Here is a 27798-nt window from a genome sequence, read left to right on the forward strand (position 1 = left end):
AAGGCTATTAGCGGCTTAGCGGCTTAGAAAAAGGGGGGAAGCGGGGGGAAATCGGAACACTCGCAAGACATTTTCGTCTTGCAAAGCAAGCCCATAGGGAAAATCGTTTTGCGAAGCAGCTCAAAAACGGAAAACCCTTTTGTCTAGCGGGTTTTCCGTCTTGTGAGGCATTCGTCTTGCGGGCACCACTGTATATATTTATGCAACAAAACAACACCACCACAAACTGGCTTATAGATATAAAACCAATTTTACTAGAATAGAGATAGACTTGTAACCATTCAAGCAACAAACATACTAAGGTGCCATGTGCAAAACACAGCCTGGAGATACTGTAAACATGGAGTGGATAAATGTACAACTGTATCTTAACAAATTACATGTGCAATAAACATTATACAGACTGGATAAATGAACCGTTCAACAAGTAGCGTAGGTCCAATCACAGAACGGCAACCCCGTGCCGCCACAATGGCAAGGGTAGCACACTGGAGAATATGAAAAAGTTTTTCAAGCCCACCAACTTGAATAATAATAATAATTTATTATTTATACCCCGCCCATGTGGCTTGGTTTCCCCAGCTACTTCAGGCGGCTCCCAACAGAATATTAAAAGCACGCTAAAACATCAAACATTAAAAACTTTCCTAAACAGGGCTGCCTTCAGATGCCTTCTAAAAGTCAGATTGTTGTTTATTTCTTTGACATCAGATGGGAGCGTGTTCCACAGGGCGGCCGCCACTACTGAGAAGGCCCTCTGCCTGGTTCCCTGTAACCTCACTTATCACGGTGAGGGAACTGCCAATAAATAAAAATACATAGCTAACTGAGGTTCTGCCCCCCACAACAAAAGGCCTGTCCCCCTAACAAATGGCATCCTCACCCCCACCCCAAAAATCCTATCTACACCCATGACTGCTGGGTCAAGAAAGGTGGTTATTAATTTGGGAGAAGCACGCCAAACAAAACAGAAGTTTGTTTGGCAGTCATTCCGATTTACTTGCACAGAGATTAGTTGGAGGTTTGACTATCCTGGTCTTTATTGAGGATTTTCTCTTGTTTGTTTATGGGGCAGTTCTATGACAATAAGCATTCAGCCTCATTTGCTTACAGGATATTTACACATCTTCCCACTAATTGTTTCATTTGTTCCACAGTTTCCCATCTGCAAAGAGTTCCTTTAAAAAAAAAAGCAGGTTTGTTGCATTTTATTCCGCTTTAATTTGTCCAAAGCTTACATTTCTGTGCTCTGAATCCCTCCTGTGAAATAGTGGCAGTTTGTAGGCACCCTGAGTGTAAATAGGGGTGAGGGAAAACTTTGACTCTCCAGGTGTTTCAGGATTCCAACTAATATCAGCCCCAGCCAGCATGACCGAAGGTTATGGGTGTAGTACAGCAAGGTTTGGAGGGCAGAAGGCTCCCATCTCTGATACAAAGGTAAAGGTAAAGGGACCCGACTGTTAGGTCCAGTCGTGGCCGACTCTGGGGTTGCAACGCTCATCTCGCTTTATTGGCCGAGGGAGCTGGCATACAGCTTCCGGGTCATGTGGCCAGCATGACTAAGCCGCTTCTGGCAAACCAGAGCAGCACACGGAAACGCCGTTTACCATCCCGCCGGAGCGGTACCTATTTATCTACTTGCACTTTGACGTGCTTTCGAACTGCTAGGTTGGCAGGAGCAGCGACCGAGCAACGGGAGCTCACCCTGTCTCAGGGATTCAAACCGCCGACCTTCTGATCAGCAAGTCCTAGGCTCTGTGGTTTAACCCACAGCGCCACCCGTGTCCCAGATACAAAGGTACTGATGATCAAAATAAGGATGCAGGAGAAATTCGATTCAGTTTGCATTTGAAGCAGAATCGATCAAATCTGCGCTTGCCGAAACAATATGAGAACCAAAACATACCTATTCTTCCAAATTCGCACCTATCCGAATTTTGTGATGCAATTTTCCAACCAGAATTTACAGAATGTATATATAAGGGGAAAGTGTGCATTAACACATCCTATTAAGAGAAACTGCTTGCAAAAATGTGCACACTTGTCACAATTGCATACAAAAAAATGTATTTATTAGGAGATATAATGCTGAATAATTTTCATGAGCATTTAAAAAAACAAACCAAATTGCATATTGTTGCCAAAATGTGGAGAACTGAATTTCAGATTGGGGGGTGGGGAATGAGAAATGGAGAGAACTCACATTGGCAGATCATTCCATCCCCAACAAGGTATGGTAGCAAAGCAGATAAAACAAGGGAGGCCGCAAAATTTAACAAGCACAAGTTTTAAGATTTATTAAAACAAAGCAAAACTCAAAAGCTCTTGAGATGGATGCGGTTGGATTATAGCTTTGGCTATCATGTGTGTGAACTTTGAAAACCCTGTCCGTTACATGCCGTTATTACAGTTTGCTTCTCTTTCTGATGCCTTCTTGTGCATCAACACATTTATAGCTAGTTCAAGGGTGTTTTCTGTTTGTCCTATGCTCTTTGCTCAGCAAGCATCCCTGCCCCTTACTCCACCCACTTTTTGGGGTGGTGTTTTTTCCTGGAGCGCATGAGAAGGAAAAGCAACTGTGCCTGTGGTTTTGGGGTGCTAAATAGCAGCGAGGGCTGTGTGTCTCATGGCTCTGGACCACGTGTAGACTTTGATAGGTTGAAGGCATTATATATATATATATATATATATATATATATATATATATATATATATATATGTTTTCGTAGATTTTCACGGGTACAGGAATGCAGGTTTTGGTGTCCTCGGGTGTCTTCCCGTGTAAAAGTTGGGGTGTCTAGGCGACGTTTCGACGAGGTCTCACTCGTCATCTTCAGGCTGGTGCTTTCGGCTTCTTGTTACTGGAACAGAGCGGGATCTCAGTGTTTGAGTTCCTATAAATACTGTAGAGGGGTGTGGTGTATTGCCTCAAAAGTTCTGGGCAGAGGGGAAGTTCCCAGGCTAGTGTTCTTTTCTTCTTTTGTTCCTTAATTACTTGAGGGATATCTTGAGTGATTTCTTGAGTGATATTCTGAGTACCACTTAGGTGGGTCATTAGGTGTGGATTAGTTGCTAAAGCCTTCGTGTCTTGACCTCTTGAATTTGTGAAGAGTTTTTCTGGGAAGATGGCTGTACTGCACTTAGTTGTGCTTTGGCTTGGCTTCGTGTATAGGGGCGAGCTGTGGTTTTGTGCCCTGTGCCAGCCAGATCTGTGTAGGGATTGCAGGGGGGTGCAGCATCCGGAGGTGCCACTATGGTTTGGTTACTGGATGGTGTCTGTAATTTATCTGTGGAGAGGGTCTGGGTTTGGGTCTGGTGTGGTTGATTGGTGGTGGCGTTCTGTGTGCCTCTGGATCTGGTGTCGGTTTTTGTGGGGAGGGCTAATTTCCAGATGTCTGGCAGGCGGGACGTGTCGTCTCGCTTGTTCATGTTGTGAGGGTGTTTCTCTATCTCGATGGCTTCCATGATTATTCTCTTGTGGTGATGTTCCATGTTAAAGAGCAATTTGGAATCTGCAAAATTAATTTCGTGTCCTGTTTCTTTCATGTGTTGGAAAAGAGAGGAAGTTTTTTCTTCTTTTTTGACGGCATTCTTGTGTTCTGCACAACTAAGTGCAGTACAGCCATCTTCTCAGAAAAACTCTTCACAAGCTCAAGAGGTCAAGACACGAAAGCTTTAGCAACTAATCCACACCTAATGACCCACCTAAGTGGTACTCAGAATATCACTCAAGAAATCACTCAAGATATCCCTCAAGTAATTAAGGAACAAAAGAAGAAAAGGCACACTAACCTGGGAACTTCCTCTCTGCCCAGAACGTTTGAGGCTATACACCACACCCCCTCAACAGTATTTATAGGAACTCAAACACTGAGACCCTGCTCTGTTCCAGTAACAAGAAGCCGAAAGCACCAGCCTGAAGATGACGAGTGAGACCTCGTCGAAACGTCGCCTAGACACCCCAACTCTTACACGGGAAGACACCCGAAGACACCAAAACCTGCATATATATATATATATATATATATATATATATATATATATATATAATATCACGCACAAAAAAGAAATATAGAAGGAAAGAAATATCCATCACCTCCTAGCAACTAAAAAGGAAAAAAAGAAAACAACAACAACAGCAATATTGCATTTAATAGTTCTCACAATACATTTAACATAAAAATGACTTTTTTCTACTTCTATTTCTCATCAATTATTCACTGCCATATTATAACATGTTTTGGTTTTGATATTATTTATTCTATCCTAGGTTTTCCATCAGACTTAAAACTCCTACTGAAGTTATTCAAATGCTGCTACAGACTTCATGCTGTCATTACTATTTTTCAGATAAATTTTAAAGACTTCCAATTTTGAGACAAATACTTCCTTTGATTTATTTTTTATTCTTTTATTCGGCATTCTCAGGAAGCTGTGCAATTGAAGAATCCAGATTTTTTCAGTTCATTGGGTTATAACCAACTCAGTTTCCCGTTACTGAAATTGATAGGCCTAAGTCAGTTGTGTCCATTAATTTTAACGAGTCTGCTCCGAAAATGACTAGCATTGGATGCAACCCAGAGAAGAAGCTTTGACTGAATTAGGAAAAGCAAATACAGACCATTGAATTGTGCAAATTTCAGTTTGTACCTTGGTTGCAGGGGTGTTTGTTTCTAGGTTTCACAGAGGTGACAATCGCAACTCTACAGTAACACAACTGCCTGTTTAGCTCACTGTGAAGACACAAACAAGAGCTTCAGTGTGACAAGAGATTAATAATAATAATAATAATAATAATAATAATAATAATAATAATAATTTATTTATACCCCGCCCATCTGGCTGGGCCTCCCCAGCCACTCTGGGCGGCTTCCATAAAAACCAAAAATACAATAAAATATCACACGTTAAAAACTTCCCTGAACAGGGCTGCCTTAAGATGTCTCCTGAATGTCAGGTAGTTGTTTATTGCTTTGGCATCTGCTGGAAGGGCGTTCCACAGGGTGGGCGCCACTACCGAGAAGGCCCTCTGCCTGGTTCCCTGTAGCTTTGCTTCTCGCAATGAGGGAACCGCCAGAAGGCCCTCGGCGCTGGACCTCAGCGTCCGGGCAGAACGATGGGGGTGGAGACGCTCCTTCAGGTATACTGGACCGAGGCCGTTTAGGGCTTTAAAGGTCAGTACCAACACTTTGAATTGTGCTCGGAAACGTACTGGGAGCCAATTTGGGTCTTTCAAGACCGGTGTTATATGGTCTCGGCGGCCGCTCCCAGTCACCAGTCTAGCTGCCGCATTCTGGATTAGTTGTAGTTTCCGAGTCACCTTCAGAGGTAGCCCCACGTAGAGCACATTGCAGTAATCCAAGCAGGAGATAACCAGAGCATGCACCACTCTGGCGAGACAGTCCGCAGGCAGATAGGGTCTCAGCCTATGTACCAGATGGAGCTGGTAAACAGCTGCCCTGGACACAGATTTGACCTGTGCCTCCATGGACAGCTGTGAGTCCAAAATGACTCCCAGGCTGCGCACCTGGTCCTTCAGGGGCACAGTTACCCCATTCAGGACCAGGGAATCTTCCACACATGCCCGCCTCCTGTCCCCCAAAAACAGTACTTCTGTCTTGTCAGGATTCAACCTCAATCTGTTAGCCGCCATCCATCCTCCAACCGCCTCCAGACACTCACACAGGACCTTCACCGCCTTCACTGGTTCTGATTTAAAAGAGAGGTAGAGCTGGGGTGTTATATCCATAACACCCCACTGGTGCCAGTGCCAGCTCCAAGCTTTGGGGCAGCTATTGGGCACGTTGCCCTCAGTGGGCCCTCATCTCATACTCATGCCCAGCCCTGCTGCCCTCTACCTCTAAATCTTGGCCATGGAACCACCCAAGGCAAGTAGATGATGCCCATCCATCTCACTCTTGTCAGTGCATGATTAGAGAGGGCAGATAGGCAGGAAGTGACAACACAGAAGAGAAGCAGCAGGACAGGAAGTTCCAGGGGTTGGCCACTTGCAGCTGTATACGCCTTTGCTGCTGCTCAGTAATGCCTATCCCTGGCGCCAACCTCAATTGCTGCTTTGATTTTGGACAGTAAAGTTTTGATGCTAAATGGGTGTGAGGAGTACGTTACTTGGAACAGAAGCTGGTACACAAAACCTATAGGTATTATTGCGAGCCTTCATCTTGAGAATATTGCAAAAGAGTTTGGGGGGTGGGTGTCATACACGTTCTAGGACAGTTGCTTGATTAAAGACATCTTTATGAGTGAGTCGTGTGAGTTTTAGTTGATTAAGAAGTTTACTAGACTAGTTAGCTGGTTAAATTTTCCAAGTGAGAAAAACGTTTTTTATAGAAACATTTATTTGCTTTTCAAACGCTCTGTTCTTGCGTTGCAACAGCCATTAGGTCAGAAGAGCCATCTTACAAATACACCATTTTTGTGCCCTCGGGTAATCAGTCGTAGGCTGTGACATGACCTCAATTAAATAAGCCTTGACAAAATAGGTGATAACTTTAAGGGGATTTTTTTTGTCAATGATCAGCCACAGTAATAAATTTTAAAATGTTTTGGGCAACTTTGAAAAAGGGTGCCCCAATTAATCAGGCAGTTTGCAAGATTCGTAGCAATTATTTTTAACACAGCTGACATGCGCTATCTTTAAAGCACGTTTGAAGTACATTCACGCCCCAGTCAAAGAATTCTGGGCACTGTTTGTTAAAGGTTGCTGGGAAGAGTAACTCTGCGAGGAGCAGTAAACAACTGAAGCAGTTGGAAGTTTCTGAGTTGCCTTAAATCGCAGCATACCTGCTGATTCCAGGGGAATGGGGAAAATTGCATCATTCATTCATTTCACAAGATTTGTATGCTACATACAAATAAAGAACCCCAAAGCGGTTTACAAAAATGACAACATTGTGATGTAGACCACGAGGCAAGCAAGGAAATCTGTAGAAGATGTTATGCAGGAAGGAGTGGGATGAAAGGAGGGGAACATCTCCTCCCATCCAATCCCCATTCTTTTTGTTCTATAAGGATGTACAGTGGTACCCTGCAAGACAAACGCCTCGGAAGACGAAAAACTCGCTAGACGAAGGAGTTTTTCGTTTTCTTAGCCGCAAGCTCCGGGGATAGCGGGGAAGTGCAGCGCGTCTTCCCCGCTGTCCCTGGACCTCTTTTGAAGCAAGGGGCGGCGGGGAGAAGATCGCTTCTCCCCGTTGCCAGCCCCGCAATCTCCGGGGCCAGAGGGGAAGGCGCGCACGCCTTCCCCTCTCTCCCCGGACCCCTTTTGAACCAAGGGGCGGCAACGGGGAGAAGCAATTCTCCCCGCTGCCCCTTCCCTTGCTTTAAAACAGGTCCGGGGACAGGGGAAGGCGCGCGCACCTTCCCCTCTGTCCCCGGAGATTGCAGGGCAGGCAACGGGGAGAAGCAATCTTCTCCCCGCCGCCCCTTGCTTTAAACAGGTCCGGGGACAGAGGGGAAGGCGCGCGGCGCTTCCCCTCTGTCCCCGGACGGTCTCCATAGGAACGCATTGATTGATTTTCAATGCATTCCTATGGGAAACCGTGCTTCGCAAGACGAAAAACTCGCAAGAAGAAAAAACTTGCGGAACGAATTAATTTCGTCTTGCGAGGCACCACTGTAATCTATTAGGCTTCAGCAGTCACACAACAACCAGAAGTTCAATAAGTGAAGCTGTTCCCATCCCTGCTCATCCATGCTGGAGGGAAAACTGTACCTGCTGAATTCGGGACAAGCTTATTTAATACAAGTCGCAAGATGCCCAGTCAGAAATGCTGGCATTCCTTAAAAAGGTGGAAGGGGGAACTGGGAAACTGGCAATGACATCGGCAATTCCAAATCCTGGGCTCTCAGTCTGTGCTCAGAGTAACGTCGGGTCCTATTTTCTTCGGAAGGTAATTTGGTACTGTTTGCGATGTCTTTCTTCTTATGGCTGGGTCTATTCTTAGTTCCTGTTTATTCGCAGACCCCCCACCCCGCCCTGTCCTCCCAACAGCAAGATGTGAGAACCACAAAACACACCACACCCCCCTGAGATTGGAGCACCTGCAAGCAGGAAGTGGTTGGAGGCAGTTGGCCAAGGGTGGGGGACCACTTTGTGCATGTGTTTTTGAGTATGCGCCAAGGTGCGGTTGAAGCGGGGACTGGGCACCGGTTCCCAAATGGTACCGCCAACTTGGGAGTTGCTGCAAAGGGTTGTGGGAGGAATGTGCCCTCCATGAGCACTCTCTTGAGAATTGGAACAGAGGACTAGGGCGTTCGAATTTAGAAAAAAAATCAAAATAAGCGGGGAAGGAATCACCACCCCAGGGGTCAGCAACCTTTTTCAGCCATGGGCCCTCAGACCATGTGGTGGGCCGGACTGTATTTGGGGGGGGGGGATGAATTCCTATGCCCCACAAATAACCCAGAGATGCATTTTAAATAAAAGCACACATTCTCCTCATGTGAAAACACCAGGCAGGCCCCACAAATAACCCAGAGATGCATTTTAAATAAAAGGACACATTCTACTCATCTAAAAACACGCTGATTCCCAGACCATCCGCAGGCCGGATTTAAAAGGTAATTGGGCCGTATCCGGCCCCCGGGCCTTAGGTTGCCTACCCCTGCCCCACCCTATAAAATTTATATACTGCTTGATTGAAAGTGGGGGGCAAGACCTCAAGGCGAATTAGAAAATAATAAAACAAGTTTCCAACAACAATTAAAAACCTTCAGAAATAATTAAAATTGACGATAAGCTAGAGGTGCATAAAATCATGCGTAAGTGTGTAAAATAATTCACGGTGTAGAGAAAATGGATGGAAGTTTTTTTTATCTCTGGTCACACCCATGTCCTAAGTTTAAAGCACCCAGCTCCTGCAAAGAATCATGGGAGTTGTGGATTACCCTTCACAGGACCACAATTCCCCGTACCCTTAACAAACTACAGTTCCCAGGATGCTTTGGGGGGGAAGCTATGCGTTTTAATGTGCTTTAGGATATGACTCTTCATTAGAAGACGCCCAAGAGTTCCCAAGAAAAAGCACACAGCAGCGCACAGATTAAGAACAATGCAATTTGCTACCACAAGTGGTGGTGATTACAGACAGTGGATCTCCCATGATTTCAGAAGGGACGCTTTCCGCCCCAGCTGGAGATGGCAAGGACTGAAACAGGGATCTTCTGAGACCCGCTCTAGCACTGGGCTGTAGCTCTTGCCCCATCCCATCAGCTGGTAGCAAGGATGGGAGCACAAGAAGAAACCTCAATCAGAGTCAGAGCACTGGTCCATTCAGATCACCATTCTTGATAGGCAGTGGCTTTGCATGGTTTCAGGCAGGGGACACTGCTAACCCTCCCTGGAGAGGCCAGGGATTTGAACCCGGGACGTTCTCCATGCAAATCGCATGCTCTGCTACTGAGATGTGGCCTCTGCTACTCCAGGGCGAAGACAACACACCCTTTGCTGTGTGCCTATACGTGCATACGTGCGCCTGCGCCATTTAAATTGTTTAAACCTGGGATGGCCAACTGGTAGATCGCTGGATGCCTTCGGTAGATTGCGGGACCCCTCCCACCCACCCCAAAAAAAGCTCAACAACTTAGATTTCCCAGAAAAAGCTCAACAACAACTTTGGTCAATCCAGTGGGTAGATAACCGTCAGTTTTTTTTTATTTTATAGTGGGAGTAGATCACAGTCCAGCATCTTAAAAAGCAGAGACATAACCTTGCCAACAAAGGTCTGTATAGTTAAAGCTATGGTTTTCCCAGTAGTGATGTATGGAAGTGAGAGCTGGACCATAAAGAAGGCTGATCGCCGAAGAATTGATGCTTTTGAATTATGGTGCTGGAGGAGACTCTTGAGAGTCCCATGGACTGCAAGAAGATCAAGCCTCTCCATTCTTAAGGAAATCAGCCCTGAGTGCTCACTGGAAGGACAGATTGTGAAGCTGAGGCTCCAATACTTTGGCCACCTCATGAGAAGAGAAGACTCCCTGGAAAAGACCCTGATGCTGGGAAAGATGGAGGGCACAAGGAGAAGGGGACAACAGAGGACGAGATGGTTGGACGGTGTTCTCGAAGCTACCAGCATGAGTTTGACCAAACTGCGGGAGGCAGTGGAAGACAGGAGTGCCTGGCGTGCTCTGGTCCATGGGGTCACGAGGAGTCGGACACAACTAAACAACAACAGATCACAGTCTCTTGGAAGTTGGAGAAGCCTGGTTTAAACTAGCACATCTTTGTGTTCATCTGCATGTCACTTGCATTATGTACACACACTCTGAACACATTAGTGTACATGCTAATTCCCTCTTAGGTAGCTTTTTTTCTATTTTAAAAAGTCACATATACAAAGAGGGGAGGGGGGGGAATGGTCTCAATCCACACGCAATGCGCCTGAAAATTTACCCCATTGGTTTGCCCAAACTGCAAGGACATAAGAGTAGCCTTGTTCAAAGATTTAAATTTACCATTTGGGAGATTGATTGGGTATCAGATTGGCTTTTGGTTAGGGGACAGGTGTCCCTACCCCTCTGCAAAAGCAAAGTGTTTCACCTTTTTTTGAATACATTTTATTAGAGTTTATAAAGAGAGATACAAAATTTAATATTGAGTATCTTTTTTTGTCCAACAGTAATCTAAATACAGTGGTACTTCGGGTTAAGTACTTAATTCGTTCTGGAGGTCTGTTCTTAACCTGAAACTGTTCTTAACCTGAGGCACCACTTTAGCTAATGGGGCCTCCCGCTGCTGCCGTGCCGCCGCCATGCGATTTCTGATCTCATCCTGAAGCAAAGTTTTTAACCCAAGGTACTATTTCTGGGTTAGCGGAGTCTGTAACCTGAAGCGTATGTAACCTGAGGTACCACTGTAGAATTAAAACACAGAGAAATGGGGGGAAAGAAAAAGGAGGACGAAGAGAAAAAGAGAAATGATACGAAGAAAGAGATAGAAAAGAACTTAAAAGAGAGAACAGAAAAGATAAAACACAGAAATTAAAGAACTTCTGATTCTTCATTTATCTGCTATATATCAACATTAGTCACTTCGTCCTCTCCAACATAACATCCAACAAAACCACTTTCCACAAACCAAGCTTATCAGAGTGTTTTCGCCTTTTCAAGGAGAAATGTCTGTGGCGACCCTAAGTTAACATTCTTTGGAATGCCTGGCTTTTAATAATTATTTTAACCATGCAATGTCGTTTCATTCTGTCTTGTGTATGACTTTTGCTATGGCCTCCGCTACCACAGAATAAATAGCATGCCTCTATATCTATTGTCATTATTCATTGCCCACCCAAAATCCCAGGGGTGAGTGACAGCATTAAAACACCATGTTAAATAAAATAAAATAAAATAAAATAAAATAAAATAAAATAAAATAAAATAAAATAAAATAAAATAAAATAAAATAAAATAAAATAAAATAAAATCTGGAGCCTGGAGTTTACAGGCAGAGGCACCCCTGGGCCTCCTCCCCACCCCCTGCCCTTGTGAGGACACAGCTTAACCCGCCCTGCCCTTCACCCCCCCTTGGCTCCCCCTCCCCAGCTGCTGTTTCCTGTTTACCAGCTGAAGCGGGAGCCTTTCATCAGTGGGTTTCTGAGCTCACTTCCCCCCCAACAGGAAGCCCTGCAGGACACGGCTTCCCGCCACACCCCATCCCGCCACCCCGGGGTGGGGTAGAGGGCAGAGGAGCTCGGGGCGGGCGGGCGGGGAAGCGGACTTTAAAGGGCTGAGCCTCGCAGCCTTGCTTGCCATGCGGGAGCAGCTCCGCCAAAGGCTGGAGGAGGCAGGAAGGGTAAGAGGAGCTGGAGGGGAGGAGTGGGCTGGGGGGCTTTGCGGGTGGGCTGGGGGGCTTGGACTGGCTGCTTTCCCCTCTTGCCCAGGACGTTGGGTGGGGTATGACCCCTCCATGGTGCCTTCAGTTCTCTCTCTGCCTTCTCAGAAGTAAAACCTGTTGCTGTCCTCGAGGAAACTTCCTTCCCTAGTGGAAAAAGGTGCTCTAGTGTCAAGACAACCAAATGAATTGGACTCCTTGGCAGGTTTTGAATAAGCCTACACAGATTTATCCATGGTTAACATAGCAGACAGATAATATAAGGATTTATACAGTTCTACAGTATGCAGGGAATAATAATGTGTTAAGAAATCAGAGTGAGGAGCTGAGGGAAGTGGGGGGGGGAGGGAGGGTTTGATGGGGAGGTGAAAAAAAGGGGGAAATAATGAATATGATATGTTTTGATTTTTTTTGTTAGAGCGTTTATTAATTTTCCAATTAGTTTTGATATTTTGTTATATTGAAATTGTTCATAAAAAAACTTTTTAAAAGAAAAAGGGGCTCCAGGGTCGCAGCTTTGCAGCAGCACCTTATTACCTCAGCTGGGCTCGCTGCCAGGGAAAGCTTGCACGGCCTTTAAATCAGGGTTTCCCAAACTTGGGTCTCTCTCCAGTTGTTGTTGTTGTTTTGGATTGCAGTTCCTAGCATCCCCGACGACTGATACTGAACATGGAATTTCAAATTCTGCAAAAGGCTCCCCGAAGCCAGGTTGCTGGGTGAAAGCTGGAAGTCACATTTTTATTTTCATTTTCAAATGGTCAGGCATAATCCACTCCAGTTTTGGGCTTTGGGGTGTGGCTGTCCAGCCCTGTCCTACTGCACAGGAGCATAAGAAATTGCCTTATACAGTGGTACCTCAGGTTAAGTACTTAATTCATTCTGGAGGGCCGTACTTAACCTGAAACTGTTCTTAACCTGAAGCACCATTTTAGCTAATGGGGCCTCCCGCTGCTACCGCGCCGCTGGAGCCCGATTTCTGTTCTCATCCTGAAGCAAAGTTCTTAACCTGAAGCACTATTTCTGGGTTAACGGAGTCTGTAACCTGATGCGTATGTAACCTGAAGCATATGTAACCTGAGGTACCACTGTACTCATTCAGACCATGATTGGTCCACCTAACTCAGTATATGACCAATACATTCACTGGCAGCAGTTCTCCAGGAATTCAGGCAAAGAGTCTTTCTCACTGTGCTACAGCTTCAGAATAGCACTGCACCAGTGCTTTTGCTCTCTGCCATTTGAGCTCTGTGGGCATCCACCTTGACCTTGCCATTACTAGTGGGTGAAGGAGCTTTGCCAGCGAGTGGGCTTCCCCTTCCACTCTGGCTCCAGCTTTTCCCTTTGCTCTGGCAAATGCTGAAGCACAGAGCAGCGCTGTGCATGTCTTGCCACTTGCACAGCTGCAAATAAGTCCTGGAATGGGAGCTTCTCAAGCACCAGAAGCATGCTATAGTGTCTGGACGCTTATGCCACAGGACTCTGTTGTCTGCCTCCCATGCAAGCACAATATATTATTTGCACAAATGTACTCAATACATTTATGTATTTTTTGGACTGCAATTCCTAGCATCCCCAACGACTGGTCCTGCTAGCCAGGGATAATGGGAGTTGTAGTTCAAAAAGCAACTGGAGACCCCAGTTTGGGAAACCCTGGACTAGATCCTTCTCCTTGCACACCAGACATTTAGAGCACATCTGTTGCCCATTTAGCTTCCCACCTACCCACCCCAAAGAATTCTGGGAGCTGTTGTTTGCTGGGGTTTCTGGGAAATGTAGCTCCGCAGTCCCCGGATTCTGTGGGGGAAGACGTGTGCTTGAAGTGTACGTTTCTGTTTACGGTGTGGGTGTAACAAGCTGCTCCACAGTATTGGGGTGGTGGTGGTCCTCCAGCAGTTTTGGGACTACAGTTCCTATCATCCCTAACCACTGGTCCTGCAAGCTAGGGATGAATGGGAGTTGTAGTCCAAAAACAGCTGGAGACCCAAGTTTGGAAAACCCTGCTCTGCATTCGAATTGTGCTGCCCTTCCTTGCGACTCCCTTGAACTGCGGTGTAAAGATTGGGAGCTGCAGTGATTATTGCCCCCTGTCTAGGACCTGAGCCATAGATGATGGCTAACGTTGCCACCTTTCGCCTCAGGCCTTGCTCCTGTGTCTCCGACGGCAGCCTGGTGTACCAAAACCTATCAGGTATTGTTTTCCCCAATACTCTTCTCTTTACCCTGTGAAAAGGGTGGCTTGCTAAATTACTGTTGAAGGCACCAGACCTACTCTGCTGTGATGTCTGTTGTGCGATTTTGAGCCAATCGCAAACTTTCAGCCTAGTCCGCCTCACAGGGTTGTTGTATGCCCTGTTTAGGGAAGTTTTTTAATATTGATGCTGTATTGTTTTTAACACTTGATTGGAAGCCACCCAGAGTGGCTGGGGAGACTCAGCCAGATGGGCAGGGTATAAATAATAAATTATTATTATTATTATTATTATTATTATAGTATGCCCCGCTCCCTGAGCTTGTTTAAGGAAGGCTGGGATGTAGATGTAATATTCAATGGCTCGATGGACTTATTTTCAGACCATCTTCTGGGCTTACAAGCTAGCTGACATAGCATAAAAACACAATTCAAAAGAAAACTAGATGATTTCATTGTCAGCAGTACAAAAAAAAATATCAATTGAAAACGCAGGGCAGTTAACGAAATAAAACAGCAGTATAGATTCCGGCAGCTGAAAAATAATGTTCACATAAATTTACCTAAAAGAACACCCCACCCCCCATTTCCTTCCTGGTGTAGGAGATCTAAGAATTTACTAGATGCTGCAGATTTTGAAATATTTAAAAAGCATAAGTCTCGGAGACATATCTGGATGGACCACTAAGCAACTAGATGGATCCCCAAAAACAGTGTGTTCTCTAATTGCTGGAGAAATGCAGACAGGTTTGCCAAATTTTGGTTGGGATAGTTCTGCCAGGTATTTCTCACGCAGCTTGCTCTATAGCAACAGAGACGACTCATTTAGAAACCTGTTTCTTCAACATGGTAAATTGCCGAGCCACATTAAAAAGGGAGAGAGAGAGAGAGAGAAAATCATTGCTTAACATCCAGCAATCGTTGTGCTGAGTACCCCACTTCCTCAAGAGCTAGGAAGTTCAAAGTCGGTTTCCTTGCAAGGGGAGAGTGCTGAATCCCTGTAGGGTTTTTGTGGTACATAGGTGAGGGAGCAGAGAATAGCAGCAGGCAGGCAGGCTGCCTTGGTCCTGACGCAGCATCAGTCCCTAAGATCGCCATCTAGCCAGTGTGGTGTAGTGGTTAAGAGCGGTGGACTTGTAATCTGGGGAACCGGGTTCGCGTCTCCGCTCCTCCACATGCAGCTGCTGGGTGACCTTGGGCTAGTCACACTTCTCTGAAGTCTCTCAGCCCCACTCACCTCACAGAGTGTTTGTTGTGGGGGAGGAAGGGAAAGGAGAATGTTAGCTGCTTTGAGACTCCTTCGGGTAGTGATAAAGCGGGATATCAAATCCAAACTCTTCTTCTTCTAGTTTCAAAACTCTTGTGCTCTTTCCCCTTTCCATCCCCAAATAATCAGTTCCATTTCTCTCCCCCAAAATAGGTGGGTATAATTTAAGACTGGGATGGGGACTGGGTGGATTTGATTTTAATCAAATAGATTTAAATCACTAGTCAGTAAGACTTGATTTAAATCTTTTTTTTTTACAGAAAGATTCATTCTTGCTGGTATAATCTTAATATTTCCAACCAGATGAAGGTTTCATTTTTGGAATAATAAATTTTCAGAGTAGTTTTTACTGATTTGGTTATACTATTAGAAAAACATAGATAATATGAAATTATTGTGAGGTTTAATAAGTTAACTGTTTATATTTGGACAACTTTCCTGCTATACTTTATTGGAAGGAGAAGAATAATCATTTCCTTAATAACAATTTAAACAATTTATTTAACTAAAACAATAACAATATAGCATATGTATCCATGTTTGTTAACTGATGTGGTTAAACTTTTTTTTAAAACAACAACAAAAAAACTTCGACTGAGTTTTAGCACACATGAAAAACTTAAAACAAATCCTTATTTCCTTTGGACTATAATGTAACCTAAATAGATAACTATCTTTAGAAAGCATTTTATTTTAAAAATCCAATTTAAATTTTAAAAAATCTGATTTAAAAAAACAAAAACTGAATCTCTTTCCCCCACTTTGTTTTACTTTTTAAAAAGCATCTGCCCCCCCCCCCGCATTCTATTTTCCTGCTCTGAATCACTCCCCTCCATGATCTATTATCCTCACCGAGGGAAATGATGTAAGAATGATACAGGTTCCTGTATAATTAAACTATTTGTGTGTGTGTTCTGTATTAATTACCCCTAGCAAGGCTAATACCAGGTTTAGGAGTGTAATTCATTTCAGGGAAATTGGGGGTGGGGTGGGGTGGGAAGAGGTTAATACCCCCTTCTCCAGTATCGCTGCTTTGATCGAAATAAGAAAAGTTTTGGTTTTTCGTTTTGAAGCTCCCATCAACCCCAGCAGGCAAGGCCGGGAATTATGGGAGTTGTAGTTCAGCCACACCTGGAGGGCCCGTTGTATCCCACACTTGTTAGATCCTGGCTCCATCTCTTTTGGCCCTGTATCTCCAACTAATCTCTGCCTTGTGTACCATTTTATCCTTTCCCTTCCTTTTGAGTGCAGGCCGCTCCACGTCATACAACCTCCCAGGGATGCGTTGCATGTCTCCGTTGACTGGGAGCAGGGGTGGAAAAGAGACCAACATGAGTAGCTGCCGCAAGACTGGGGCTGGTGCAAATGCTGTGGCAAGGATAAAATTCTAGTGGTGGTGGTGTTTTCTTCTTTAAACGGCATGGGAAGGACGTTATTATCTGCAACCAACCAAGGAATAATTCCCAGTCTACTCACGGGCAACAAAAGTCGAGTGATCCCTTGCTGGAGCAGCTTAGTGTAGGAACCATAGAACTGCCCCTGACTTCTTTGCATTGTTCACCTTCCTGTGCTCTCTTTAGGGTGTGTGTGTGTGTGTGAGAGAGAGAGAGAGAGTGTCTTCGTCTTTGGCGATCACTCGTAGCCGAGTAAGATTGTCTTCCATAAACACAGTTTTAACAATGAATCCGTAAGTGACTGTGGAGGCCAATTCTGGATCCACACGTCCTTCCACAGTGGGGACATTAGTTTCCGGGTGGGAGTTGATCACGGTGTGGATTTGCCAAGCGTGCCTTCCTCTTAGCATGTTTCTCCCTTGTGTCCTGAGTTCGAGTGTCTACAAAGCCCACGACACCTTTGGTAAAGGCTGTTCTCCAACTGGAGCACTCGCAAGCCAGTGTTTCCCAGTTGTCAGTGTTTATACTGCTTTTTTTTTTTTTTTTAGATTTGCCTTGAGACAGTCTTTAAACCTCTTTTGTTGACCACCAGCATTACGCTTTCATTAGCAGAGAACTTGTTCTTGGACTACAATTCCCATCATGCTGGCTGGGGCTAATGGGAGTTGGAGTCCAGCAACATGTGAAGGGCAATGCCCTCCCCATCCCTCATCCGTATCTGCCTAGTGTCTCCATCTCTGTCCAACCTTTCCTGTCTCTTCCTTGCTCTCTCTCACCTGCATCCTTAGCATCTCCTACCTCAGGCATTGGCACACTCGGCCCTCCAGATGTTTTGGGACTACAACTCCCGTCATCCCTAGATAACAGGACCAGTGGTCAGGGATGATGGGAATTGTAGTCTCAAAACATCTGGAGGGCCGAGTGTGCCTATGCCTGTCCTAAGGTAAAGGTAAAGGGACCCCTGACCATTAGGTCCAGTTGTGGCTGACTCTGGGGTTGTGGTGCTCATCTCGCTTTATTGGCCGAGGGAGCCGGCGTACAGCTTCCTGGTCATGTGGCCAGCATGACTAAGCCGCTTCTGGCGAACCAGAGCAGCGCACGGAAATGCCGTTTACCTTCCCGCTGGAGTGGTACCTATTTATCTACTTGCACTTTGACGTGCTTTCAAACTGCTAGGTTGGCAGGAGCAGGGACCGAGGAACGGGAGCTCACCCTGTCGCAGGGATTCGAACTGCTGACCTTCTGATCGGCAAGGCCTAGGCTCTGTGGTTTGACCCACAGCGCCACCCACGTGCCTGTCCTAGATTCTAGCTAATACAATATCTGGCAATAACTTCAAACCGGAGGGCTGGCTTGGAACACAATGATGGCGTGTCTTGTACAAATCCACACTGTGTGCATCAGTCTGTATTGATTTGAAATCGGCAGAGCAAACTAGCTTCTGGGGTCTGACGCAGAGGAGATGCTGAAGTCCTGTGACTGGGCCTCCTAACTTTCTTCTTTTCACTTTGAACTGATGTTGGGGAGCTTCCATTTTGATTGGAGCCACCCTTTTCACCCCTAAGTGGCTGTTAAACTTGCAGTAGAACTGGGGGAGGCATGCCCATATACCCCCCCAATCATTGGAGTTGTGCGGCTTGGGGGAGAGGGAGAGGGGATAGCTCAGCTGGTTAGAGCATGCTGCTGATAACGCCATGGTTGCAGGTTCGACTCCCGTATGGGACAGCGTCATATTCCTGCATTTCAGGGGCTTGGACTAGATGAATCTCAGGGTCCCTTCCAACTCTACAATTTCTGTGAAATGCAGTGGGGAAGGGTTGTCATCCATCCCACCCAATCACCCACCCCTGTCTTCCTTTTCCTGTTGGTCCTCGCAGCACTTCGAGGTCAGGTCTGTTCTGCCCCTGGCCAGCCAAGCATGTGTGTTTAAGCAAATGGTGCTCTGTGGTTGAGGTTGGGGGAAGGAGGCAGATAACAATTGTTCAGGGCCCTGCTGCACAACCTGTGTTTGCAACACACAAATACACACACACGCACACACACACACACAGACATTTTGCTTACACCTTGTGTGCATTGCTAAAAATAAGCTGTGGGGAGCCGCAAAGCGTGGAGGAAGGGCAGGTTAGCACATCGCTATCTTCCCCATCTTCAACAATGGTTGTGTATGCGAGAGAAAGAGAAATTGAGAGACACAGAGAGTGCGTTTGCAAGAAACCCAGAAGCAGGGTATGTCCCAACTGTCCAAAAAACACATCTATCTGCCTTGCATATGCAGAAGGCCTCGGGTTCAATACCTGGTATCTCCAGGTAGGGCTGGGAGGGACCCATGTCTGAAACCTGCATTGCAGAGGGTTGACCAGATGCGTGGTCCCTTCCAATTCTGCAGTTCTAGGATACCAAACTTGGGCCAATGTAGTGAATAGACTAGGATTAGTTCAGTCGTAGTGCTACAGTGCTTGGCGTTATTTTGCATTCTGTTTAGGGTTTCCCAAACTTGGGCCGCCAGCTGTTTTGGGACTACAACTCCCATCATCCCTAGCTAGCAGGACCAATGGTTGGGGATGATGGGATTTGTAGTCCCAAAACAGCTGGGGGCCCAAGTTTGGGAAACCCTGGTTTAGACCTTCTGCCTGCTTCCCCTCTACTGAAGTGTGTATGTTTGCCAACCTCAGGAAACACTCTCTTGGGCACCCCTCCTTCCTCACAATCTGGAGCCCTGCAGCATATCGAAGGCACCACCTTGGCTCTCCCTGTTCTGTCCGTCCTCCATGCTATGCAAAATTTTATAAACCTCCTTTCTCCTCGGCCTGCCCAAACTTAAAAGTTCCAACCAGGATTGCTGCCATGGGCTTGCATCCAATTCCTGACCCACTTGGGCTGTGGGGCTGAACCCAGAGGGTCCCATGTGCAGGGTGAATGCCAGTGCAGATCCATGCCATGAGTACAGGCATGCAGAAGACCCCCAGCTCAACTCCCTGGCAGTGTGGTATAGTGGGCAGAGCGTTTGGATTAGGACCAGGGAGATCCAGATTCAGACCCCCATTTGGCCATCACTCTTGCTAGGTAGCCTTGGGCCTGATCCTGTCTCTCAGCCCGACCTCCCTCACAGGGTTGTTGTGAGGATTAAATGCAACAAAAGGGACATAGCTGTCAACGTTTCCCTTTTTTTAAGGGAAATTCCCTTATTCCGAATAGGATTCCTTGCAAGAAAAGGGAAAAGTTGACAGCTATGAAAAGGGATGGTGGTGGAAGAAGCGTGTATGCACCCTGACCTCCTCAGAGGAACATGGGGTAAAAGTAATAATAACAACAACAAATAAATCTCCAGTTAAGAGGGACAGATAGCAAGTGATGGGCAGAACTGTGCCCATAGAACTGTGCAATTGGAAGGGACCCTCAGGATCATCCAGTCGAACCCCCTGCAATGCAGAAATATTTTGTCCAAGATGGGGCTCGAACCCACAACCCTGAGATTAAGCTCTGCTTCAGAGTCTACCCTCCATGCCCATTGTCTGTGCTGGCTGGTGCTGATGGGAGCTGGAGTCCATCAACGACTTTGGCTGCCCTTGGTGTAGGCAATCCAAGACTTGGGACCCGTGTGCATAGAGCTATTATGCTTGCAAAGCATTTTCTTACATGCGCCTGCGAATAGCCACAGCGGTGCGGTGCAGCATAGCGGCTGAGACTGAGCAGAGGAGACCTCATTTCAAATCTCACCTTTGCCGCGAGCTCACTAGAGGCAAGCCTTCGGATCTATTTGTGTACATGCGCGGCCGTTTCTAATGCGGGATGGAAAGTGGTGGTTGTTTTTTTCAAACCAAACCTCAAATTTACATGCTAGCCAATGCAGCCTTTGCCTTTGCATTATAGGCGGAGGGCTGGGAGTGCAAGAATTTATTTCGGTACTGCACCTCTAAGCTGAATAGCTCAGAAAGGATTTCCTAAATCGTGAGAGCCGATCAGTTCCCAAATGGGATTTGCAGCATCTTCATCTTCGCAAGGCTAACCTGCCAGAGATGATTTCGAGTTGGGGCTATCCTGCCTCCCAGCAGAGTTCTGGACTTAAGCCTGTCTCTTTGGGAGAGCACTTAACTTCCCTGTGAGCGTAAGTATTTGTTGTCGTATTTCTTGAACAGCAAAGTGCAGCATACAACTAGGGCTGTGACGTGCGGTTGGCTGATTTCACTGGTGTTATCAATGCAAAACATGTTTTTTGACCAAAGGGTTGCCCCCAATTAACCAGACGGTAGATTTTTTTGTTCTGTTTTCCCCGCTAAAATTGTTTTACAGCGGTGCTTATTAAAAACTGCAGATGGCAGGAAACCTCTTTAAAAGGAAGCAATTTGTCCTTTCTGTGAAATCAGGGGAATATGTGGAAAATAAGCCACTGGAATCCTATAGCCACTTAACCTGGGAGTAAGCCCACTGAACTCAATGGAACTTCCTTCTGAGTAGATAAATCACAGATTGCACTGTCATTAAATACATACTGCACAATCCTAAGCATGTTTACTCAGAGTCCTATTGAATTCAGCCAACTTATTCCTAGATTAAGTGTGTATTTGACCGCAGCCTTCAACTCCAAAAATTAATCAATTTTAATTTGTTTTAATTGGGTTTTAACCTGTAAGCTGTTACATGGTAGAACCGGAGGGAGGGGGGATGACTCATTTTAAATACAATAAATACAGTGAATTTCTTGGACTGGAGCATGACTTTACAGGAAATTCTTATGGTTGCAGGAAGACCTGCTTTGTAAAATCCTGGTGCTCCCCCCCCCTCCCCACATCCTTTTTCTGTTTAAAAATGGGATGTTTTGAGTTTTTATATCCTGGTCCCGTTTGGCAAAGTCCCAGCAAGGCTGGAATCCTTTCCCCCATCTGGCAGAAAGACAAAGTTTTTCTGCGTATGGCTATGAGGAAAACGACCCGTTATCTTCTGCAAGAGAGACACTCTGCCCCTCCCTCGCAAGAAAATCCCTTATACATTACAGTGGTACCTCAGGTTACATACGCTTCAGGTTACAGACTCCGCTAACGCAGAAATAATACCTTGGGTTAAGAACTTTGCTTCAGGATGAGAACAGAAATCGTGCAGCAGCGGCGCAGCGACAGCAGGAGGCCCCATTAGCTAAAGTGGTGCTTCAGGTTAAGAACAGTTTCAGGTTAAGAACGGACCTCCGGAACATATTAAGTACTTAACCTGAGGTACCACTGTACCAGCATCAACCTCTTTCCTACAGTACCATGAACTACAGAAATCTGGTCTGTTCCTTCTGTCTTAGGCTGCTTCTAGACAACCTGGCTGTGTGTGTTTTTTTGCAGGGGATGCCATTCTGATTCATTTGCATCAAGGTCAGAGTGTTACCCCACCTTTTCCAGCGCATCTTCCCATCCCTTTGCTTATTGCAAAACCAATCTTTTGGGGTATTAGGTTTACTGAGCAAGACTCCCAAACAACTATAATTGCACAGCCTAAGATTGCCGGCATGTGGCTGAATCCCAGCCAGAAACAGCTCTTAAATTTCAAGAGAGCCACTAATATCTTTTTTTAAAAAACAAAAACCGCAAAGCTGTTACTATGGGCAAAACTCTTTGTTTTTATGCTAAGTTATTTTAGCCTCCTTTTTGGTTTCATGGTCCAATATGAATTGGCTTGATTTGATCTGCTTTTGTTTTTACTGTAATTTGAACTGGTTTATTTCTATTAAATGTATTTAATAACTTTTTCAATCTTATTGAGTACATATACAGTTTCATGTTCCCCTGGGTAGCAGAGATTCTAGGGTCCAAGACCAGTTTCTTGCAAGGAAGAAATCTTCATGATTTTTTAAATCCTGTTGCTGCACAGATAGGCAGAGAACAACCTACTTCCTTAGCATTTAAGCACCAGCATTTTTAAAAAACCTGTTTAATTTTTGCCTGGGCATTTAACAGTTGTTTAAAAAAACCACAAACTTAATTGAAGCATGTTGTTCTTAATCTGACTTTTTGGATCCTTTACTAATTTGTGTGGTTTATTTTTAAATGTTCATTAGCTTTGGTTATTTTGTTGTGATTTTATTCTGTGAACCGCCATGGGGTCTTATCATGAACAGTAAATAAATCTAATAAATAAGTCTAATAAATAATAATAATAATCGGGACTCAGCAGAACTCAGCTCCAGCGCCTCTCAGGTGAGCTCCATTGCCATCATAAGAGAACAAGAGAGGTGTTCATGGTGAGTTCTGGCACCTCTTTATCTAGAAAAATAGCAGTGATAATAACAATAATGTTCTTTTAAGAAACCGTGACCTGCCTTGCAGCACCACACGCAAGAAGCATAATAAGCAGTATATAGGCAAACAGAGCTGCAGCAGCACTCCTAGCGCACGATATTAAAAAATAAAGCAGAATCGCAGAGCTGCTTTCTCTTTCTTCTTGCCAAATTTATAACTCACAAACTTCCTTTCAGTTCCTCCACCTTGAAGGTAGATGGTGCTTCAGTTATCTTCCAAACTGGGTGTTGTTGTTTTTTGAAAAAAAAAATCAAAAAACAAAAGCCTTGCCTGATATGCTCTTAGTAGCCCTAAAGGAAACACCTGGTGCTCACAGCCAAGTGCCAGGTTACACAGAGATCTAGAGATAGAGGCAGTTTTGCATAACTGCACACTCTCTCTCGCTCTCTCGTACACACACCCTTTAAGATTTGAATTGCAGTGTGAGCCCTTCAGGAGATTTTGGATCAAGGAGGGTTTCGGCTGAAGACCTCTCAAACACATATTCTCCTCTCATTCCCCGCCTGGTCCATCTCCTTCGCCCAGAATCCTCTTGGAATAACAAAGCTGGCCCTCAGAGCCAAATTTAAATGCCTCTGTGGCGAAACGATCCGACCTCATACAGAAACCTTGCGGTTTCCCCCTCAGTGTTACCCATATTACACCTGTGCCAAGTTCATCACACTTCGCTGACCTTTGGTGAAGGCCTTCGGTGGAGAAAACCCAGCCGTCCTTTTAATAGAGGGACACTGTGAGGTTAGGTAACACGTGTGTGGTGGTCATCTGAATGAGTGGTTCAGATGAAGTCCAGAAGTGGCTTGACCCTGGTCAGCCAGTGACCCTCACGGCTGAGTGAGGATTTGAATCTGGGCCTCTCCAGTCCTAGGTCCAATACTGTAAGCCAAGACTGGCCCCAAATACCTGAAAGACCAACTCCCAATACAGACCCCCCCTAAGGTGTCAAGATCGATAGAGGGGTCTCCCTTGGTTGTCCCACCACCCTCAGAAACTCGGGGTGGCAGCAGCAAGCCTGGGAGAGAGCCTTCTCTGTGGCAATCCTCCCAAAAGAGGCGTGCCTGGCTTCTCCACTGCACAACTTTTCAACAAATGATGAAGACACACCTCTTTAACCAGGCTTTAGATAAATATTTAGGACCCACCTTATTTCTGTGATTGTAAATTGTTTTGAACTCTTTTAATATGGTGTTTTATTGGTTGTAACCTGCCCTGGGACCTTAGGGTGAAGAGCCGGTAACAACAACAACAACAACAACAACAACAACAACAACAGACCCTCCACATGCTCGAAACAAAAAAAAAATTATTTCCAGTAGCATCTTAGAGACCAACTAAGTTAGTTATTGGTATGAGCTTTCGTGTGCATGCACACTTCTTCAGATACCTTCTTCAAATGCATGCACACAAAAGCTCATACCAATAACAAACTTAGTTGGTCTCTAAGGTGCTACTGGAAGGAATTTGTTTGTTTGTTTGTTTGTTTGTTTAGACTATGGCAGACCAACACGGCTACCTACCAGTAACTAGAGCTATGGAAGCCTCCACATGCTGTTGGACTCCCATCAGCCCCAGCCAGCATTAGGGACAGTGGGAGTTGTAGTCCAACAACATTTGGAGGGTCACGGGATTGTTGGCATTTGAAGAGTGCTTTCCATTTTCTGCCTCTTCTGTTTTGCCCTTGCAGCTACTCTCTTGCAGCCCAGACTTTGCTAACCGTACTCAACTCTTCTCTTTTTATAAACCCCCTACAGATCATTACACTCGGACGGACATCTCTTCCTGCACAAGGGAGTGTGCAGAACTCTCGCCCCCCTCTCTCCCAACCCTTGTACCAGTGCCAAATGTGTCCCCCCACTGGTACAGAGGATGGAAGGGAGGGTGGTGCAGAGACACAGTCCTCTTTGGAGTCTTCCCTCTCCAACTCTGATGACAGCTCTAAGCCAGCATCTTCCAGCACCATCTTCCCTTCAACCAGCTCTGAAAGCCAGACGGCCTCATCATCTCCCTGCGCTCACTCATAAGCACTGGCTCTGCTGATGGCGTTCCCAATGTGTCATCCTCAGACATCTTTAGAGCCTATCAAGGCCCACTGCCCTTCTCTTGGACAGTTGCCTATTTTGTTTTTTTGTTTTGCCTTCTGGATTTTTGTGGGGGAAAGGGGTATAGGAGCCTTTCCTATTTTTTATTTGCATTGGCACTTTTTCTTCTGTGAAATTTTGTGGTACCCATGACAGGTAATGCGATTTCCAAATGTGACCCCCTCCCCACTCTGAGCAAAAAATGATGATGATGATAATAATAATAATAATAATAGGGACCTTGCCTGCTAAGCCCAGCCTTAGCCAAAGGAAACCATCTCTTCCTAGCTTCACACAAATTCTTCTTCTGAGGGCCTTCTCGGTAGTGGCGCCCGCCCTGTGGAACGCCCTCCCTTCAGATGTGAAGGAAATAAGTAGCTGTCTTATCTTTAAAAGACATCTGAAGGCAGCCCTGTTTAGGGAAGTTTTTGATATTTAATGCTGTATTGTTTTTAACACTCAATTGGAAGCCATCCAGAGTGGCTGGGGAAACTCAGCCAGATGGGCAGGGTATAAATAAATTAACAACAACAACAACAACAACAATTAATAATATTATTATTGGCTGGCGAAATTAAAAATTGTTCTTGACATGATCGGAAGGATTGTCATTTTTTTGCAGACTGGTTTTGGGAGGGAGAAGTGGAGCGGCGCTAGGGACTCTAGCAGGATATGAAACACAATCACAGACCACATCTGGATCTCGCCATTTAAAGCGCTATGGTGCCACTTTTAGCCGTTATGGCTTCCCCCAAGGAATCCTGGGAACTATAGATTGTTAAGCATGCTGAGAGCTATAAGAAGACTACTTTTTCTCTCAAAGAGCTACCATTTCTAGAGTGACATAGCCATCAATCCCTCTTCCCGGGGAATGCTAGTAATAGTAGCTCTTTGAGGGGAATAGTGTGGCCTAGCAGCTCTCAGCAGCCTTAACAGATGACTGTTCCCAGAATCCTTTGGGGGGGGCAGCCATGATCGTTAAAAGAGGTATAACAGTGCGGATGCAACCGGGGTTAGAGAGAGGGCAGTGAGTAACTAGGAATGGGGCGACTGGAGAAGGTGTTTGTGACAGCCTGTTTTGTTAGTGGCTGCAAGTGTGCGGCAGGGTGGGAGAAGCGCGCGCTCTCTATGGGGGAAGCTGGAGGGGAAATGCAGCCAGGCATAAAACCAGGAGTGGGATGGGGAAAAGGGGACTGCAAGACGGCAAGGTAGAAGAGTCGTCCAAGACATTTCGCCGCCTGAGGCGGAAAAACCGAACGGCGCCACCTACAAAGTCAAGGTGCCTAGTACTTAAGGCCAGCCAAGTCATTTTGGCGGCTGAGGCAGAAGACGTCACGCACGCCTCTCTGGCAGTAAAAAAAAATCAACAGTAAAATTAAATAAACAGAACAATTTCCTGCCCTTTCATGACACTCAAGCCAGCTTCTTGAGGAGAACCAGTGCTTTTTACCAAAAAATTTAAAAAAATTAGGGGTACTCTCATTTTGACTCAAGAAAATCACCATTTTATAGTTCAAATCAGGAAAAATAAATACAGCAAATGGACAAAAGTACAAAGATTCACAAAAAATTTAGTGGTATGCGTACCCTTGTTTCCCCCCAGAAATAAAGCACCGAGGAGAACAGATGTAAAGGAGTGTGTGTGTGTGTGTGTGTGTGTGTGTGTGCAGGGAAAGAAAGAGGTTTTATTATTCAAACTCTGGATTAAGTGGGTTGGGGATACGCTTTTCTCTCTCGTTATTCTTAGGGCTCAAGGTCGCCCAGCTTGGCTTGGCCACGGATTCAGGACTACTTCACCACACAGAAAGACTTCTTCGCAAAATGCATCGTTTGGGGTTGGGGTAGCTTATGCCGGATTGCACATCTCCCACAATCCATTGCCATTGGCCCTGCTTGTTGGGGCTGATGGGAGTTGAAGTCCAGCCAACACCTCGGAGGCCACAGCTTCCTCATCCCTGATTGGTGGAATTCAAGAAGCGGTGATGGCCACTGGCCTATGTGGCTTTAAAGGTGGTTGGGCAAATTCATGAAGGAAAAGGCTACTGGCAGCTCTTGGCCATGATGGTTAAATGCAGCCTCCATGTTTATAGAGGCAGTGTGGAGCTGAATCCCAGGGCATCGGGCCAGAGGAGTATTTATCATTTTATTTTTCGAAAGATTTTAGCCATCCTCCCATCTACACCAGCAGTGGGGCACCTGTGGCCTTCCAGGTGTTGTTGGACTTCCAACTTGCCTCAGCCTCAGCCAACCATTGCCAGTCTTAAGGAATGATGGGAGTTGTTGCCTAGCAACCTTGGAGGGGGGTCACACGGTCCCCACCCCTGCTCTATGAAAAACAAGTGGAGCAGACTGAAGAACAGCTTTAATATGAAAATGCCTGGTTAATTAAATAAAATCTGACCCGGCTCCGAAATGATTGTAGCGTTGGCGCCAGTCATACTCTTAGCGGACATCATTCTGCAAATGCTGGCAGGGCGATCACTCTCAAAAAGCAGAATAATATGCAGGATTTGCCAGTCTCTTTGGCATGATCCTGTGCTTTGGGGGAAGTTTCCATCCTAATGGGACTGTGGTCCCAACTGTGGGATAAAAACTGCCACTGGGTTTCAATGGTCTCTGCATTTTGGCTCAAAGCATTGCAGTCCCCCCAAGTCCCTATGCATCTCTGAGCCTGTTTACCTTTCCGTTCCATGCTGACAAGCCCCTATGAAATCTTCCTAGCAGCCTCCATTTCCACTTCTCTAA

General features: G+C 45.6%; 1 long non-coding RNA gene across 1 annotated transcript; it reads left to right on the plus strand.

Annotated features, from left to right (window-relative positions):
- The first annotated feature begins 11609 nt into the window (after window positions 1-11609).
- Window positions 11610-25649, plus strand: LOC310690839. The gene is made up of 3 exons (XR_014518191.1): window positions 11610-11809; window positions 20571-20805; window positions 24727-25649. It is a non-coding gene; the product is annotated as an uncharacterized lncRNA (long non-coding RNA).
- Window positions 25650-27798: the final 2149 nt, after the last annotated feature.

Source organism: Podarcis liolepis (assembly GCF_965112155.1).
Source record: "Podarcis liolepis genome assembly, chromosome: 13".
Classification (NCBI taxonomy): Eukaryota; Metazoa; Chordata; class Lepidosauria; order Squamata; family Lacertidae; genus Podarcis; species Podarcis liolepis.